The sequence below is a fragment of the Alligator sinensis genome, unplaced genomic scaffold (genome assembly GCF_000455745.1).
Source record: "Alligator sinensis unplaced genomic scaffold, ASM45574v1 scaffold1484_1, whole genome shotgun sequence".
In the NCBI taxonomy this organism is placed as follows: Eukaryota; Metazoa; Chordata; order Crocodylia; family Alligatoridae; genus Alligator; species Alligator sinensis.
The window spans coordinates 237,847-242,280 of NW_005843243.1; positions in this window are offsets into that span (position 1 = coordinate 237,847).

Genomic DNA, 4,434 nt, shown 5'->3' on the forward strand with positions numbered 1-4,434 from the left:
AGTGGGCCCAGCCCTGACTTCACCCTCAACGGCATTGTAGACCCAACTCATCCAGTTATACAACAGACTGAGACACACAGGCTATTTGCAGAAACCAGAGCATGGCAACCTCCCTTGCAATATCATGCAATGCAAGCGATATTCAGAGAGGAAACAAATGTTGATGCTCCATCTGACATTACAAGCAGAGCCCTGTATCCCTGTACTGTAGTCTAAATACCACTTTAAACAGCATGCTAGATGATACCGCTCAGAGGGGCATTAATAAGCACTCTCTGTTCTGTCCCCCGCAACATCATTGCTTTGAAACATAACTGAGTGAGATATATACCACCTGAGAGATGCCAGCCATCTAACATGATTGTAATCAGTTCTTTATAGAAGGGTCTCATGAGTGTAAATGGTGTTTTCTAAAGTTGAAACTCCTACATTTTAAATCACCACTGCCCATTCCAGTGCAAAGTGAGGGAGCAGCGGCTGGCCCTGTCAGGCTGCACTTGTCCTCGGATCCCCTGGCCATCTGGTCCCTGCATGTTTAGATAATATGGAGGTTCTCATATCTAACCTACATTTATATACTTCATGCTCAAGTGACATCCCCTGTGCTGCTTAGACCTGGCTTAAAACCTCCTGCATCAGTTGTTGCAGCCTGCTGATCAGCTTTGGGACAGTCAGATGTCCTAAAGTGATTTCACAGACTCCACTTCTCTGGCTAATCTTGCTTTGGATCCATGGTAAGGAGGAAACCAAGAGGGAACAGGCTTTATTGTCAGTGAAGTTCCCTTGCAAAAAGAAGCTAAAAGTCTAGAGGCTCTGCCTACCAAATCCATACTATTCCCAAGAGGGCTCCACTAACCTCAGGCTGCCTGTGCTCCACTAAAAAGGCCTTCTTTCAAGGCCAAGCCCACAGAGGTGGAAGGGAGTCCACTGACTTCAGTGGATTTTCTGAAACTCCCTGAACAAACACATGGCTTCAGAGAGCTGAAAATAGCAGGGGAATATACCCAGAGGACTTTTTATAAAGTCATTCATCATTTTTGCTTCTACGCGGCAACCAGGAGTCCCAGTCTGATTCAGCGGCAGTGGGTCTGGAGCGGATTTCACTCTCACCATCAGCAGTGCAGAAGGTGAAGGCACTGGTGATTATTACTGTCACCAGCAGTATGGGGCCCCTCTCAACAGTGATAAAAACCAGTACAAAAACCTCCCTGATCTATTCAGACCAGCATTTCAGGTGCTTCTTTAATAGCCACCTTCATAGTACATCTGCTACACAAAGGGCACATCTATGTGAGTTGCTTACTTATATCTCCTTTGTCTACTTCCCACGGGTGTGTACATGTACACACATACAGATGGGCTCTGGCTTTCTTCCTTGCCTTCTGCTTCCTGCTCAGTCTGCTCCTCTGCTTTCTCCTCCTTGTCCTCTGTCACTTCACTCCCTGCTCCTTTCCTGATCTGCTGCATGCCACACACACAGGTTGCCCATGCCATTTGTGGTATACTTGCCACAGGTTGGCCACCCCCAAATGTGGATACAGTAAGAGAAGGCAAATACACTAAGAGTTCCAGTTTATGTTACACATGCATGAACACATGCGCACGCGCACACACACACACACACACACAATTTTAGACTCAGCACACTGAGTTCTCTTTCTGCATTTCTTTTAATGCACTTCACACTCCGAACTGCAGATGCTCCAGGGTTGATTCGTGACATGCTGCCATAAAGTTCATCCTCATTATTTGACTGTCAGTTCTCTGGATCCAGGGTATAAGTAGCGGCCACATGGTAAGCCTCTCCTGCTCCCTTCAGTGCCACTCCAGTCTCTTTCCCCTGCCCTCTGCTCACTGCCCAATCTGCTGCTCAGCTTTCTGCTCCCTGTACTACCTGCACTGTGCTCCCTGCTCCCTCCCTCATCTGCAGCATGCCACTTACAGAGGTTGCCTGTGCACTGATGGCATACAGGTAACAGATTGGCCACCCCTGAAATAAAATAAGAGAAGGTGGGATGCAGCAAGTAATAGCTGCTGATGATAGTTTGAAAAGTCTAGCACAGTGGAGGAAAGGCCAAGCACGACTTCATGAGCCCTCTACTTCAATGCAACATTAATTCAGAGAGAAAGTCCTAAGGTGAAATGTGCACTACAATATTTGAAGATGGGGGCGGGGGGGAGGGAAGGGGGGCTTTAAGTTTAACACAAAAAAAAAAATATCAGTGGTTTGTATCAAAACTCAGTTTTCTTGTTGACACTTAATGTCAGGGGCCAAAAGGAAAAGGAATAAAATCTAAGTGGTTTTGCAGCCTGAAACCTGACTTGAGCAGATCAGGCTTTTCCCTAATTTGCTGAAGGCTTCAACACCTGTCCAGACAGAAAACTAGATGCCTTCTACCCAGTCTCTTTTTCAAAAAGAAAGAAGCACTTACACTTTTGTGGAGAGGAGACATCTAGTATAACACTGACACCAACCAGCCCTGAAGCAAAAACCATCAACTGAGAACCGTTAGTGTCAGCCCTGGCACGTGCCCTGTGAGCCCAACCCCAGGGACTGAACTGGCCGCCTTCACGGGGCTCCCTCCCCTTTGCCCACGACACGGCTCAGCAACAAATGTTCATCTCTGACCCAGATTTGCATAGTTCACAGGCACGGAGATTTCCCTGCTTTGGTGCAGTTCTTCTTGTTGGATGATTAGTGCTGGGTGCCAGACGCATCATGATGAACCGATCCGGGGAGATCACCTGCCTGGTTGTGCTCTGGACCCAGGATAAGCAAGAAGCCAAAAGGGCACTGGCTTTCTCACTATTACTATTTGTGCTGCAATAACAGCAAGAGGGTCATGAACTTTTTGTTCTAGACATCGTACAATCCCAGACAGGAAAAGGGAGCTCTGCCATAAGGTCAGAAATGGAGCCAAACAAAAACATTTGGATATAAATAGGTCCTACAACAAGGCAAGATTTATCTTCATACGTCACCAGCCTCAGAAAATACTCACTACTTCTAAACTGCTGCTGAAAGAAGGAGGTTGTGAGCAAGGGAAAAAGGGATGTAACATGAGTTTAATATTTACAGCCAGGGTCAGTTAATGAGCTGCAGTAACTTTACAAAGACCTGAACAAGCTCCTAAGCTCCTCATCTGTGTGCCATCTGCATCTCCTCCTCTGCAATCACGACTCCCAGCCTGGTTCAGTGTCGAAGGGTCTGGAGCAGACTTCTCTCTCACCAGCAGCAGTGTTGAAGCCCAAGATGCTGGGGATTATTACTGTCTCCAGACCCACAACAGCCTTCACACAGACCACAACAAAAACCTGCCCATGCAGTTCACAGCTGCTTCCTCCACTTTCTCTCCATCCGTTCAGCAGCTCCACCTCTGGGCGCGCTCTACCTCGGCTCTTCCCTTCCCGTTCTCCTCTCAGTTGCCCTTCACTCTCAGGAGAAGCCCCCATCAAATGACTCCACACAAACAGCACTTTGGTAAGCCTGCCAATACTTCTTCCCATTAGGCTCGCTACTATCATCATGGTGATCCCGTCTCCTCCTTCATTCATCTGTCTGCATCCCTCTTGCCCCTTGTCTTATACTTCAAGGGTAGGTTTTTTTCAGACAAGTCCTGTCTATTTGATCCATGGTCATACATTTCCCCCAACACAATGGGGTCCTGGCCCATGATTCAGACCCTAGGACGCACAATAATATACATGATAAAGTGGGTAAAATAACTAGTGGGGCTAAGGTGTTGGACTTTAGAAGGGTCAACTTTAGCCAGCTTAGAAGGCTAGTTAGTGAGGGGATGCAACTCAAGAACATAGAGCAAATGGGGGTCCAGGAGGGTTGGAGGTATTTCAAGGGAGTGATCCTAGGTGCTCAAAAGGAGTCTATCCCACTATGTAGGAAGGGAGGTAAGGGGGCAAAATAGCCCCCTTGGCTGAACAGGGAACTCCAGGAGAGTCTGGGGGCAAAGAAAGAGGTGTACAGGCAATGGAAGCAGGGAGCAGCCACCAAGGAGGAATATATCTCCCTGGCACGCTATTGCAGGGAATCATTTAGACAGGCCAAGGCAGGCTTGAGCTCAGGCTGGTTTCAACAATCAAGGACAATAAAAAGTCCTTCTTCAGGTATATAGAGGGCAAAAGGAAAGCTCAGAGCAACACAGGGCTCCTGCAGGACAAATCAGGACAGTTGGTGGTTGACATGGGGAAAAAAGCAGAGCTTTTCAATGAGTCCTTCGCTTCAGTATTTCTACATACCAACCAAGCCAATTCCCCCACCTCCATCACTGATGGATGTCCACATGGCACCAGTCCACCTACAGTTAGTTCTGAAATAGTTAAGGAGCTCCTGGAGGAGCCGGATGGGTACAAGTCAGCAGGCCCGGATGACCTCCATCCACGGCTGCTGAAAGAATTGGCCAGTGTCATAGCTGAGCC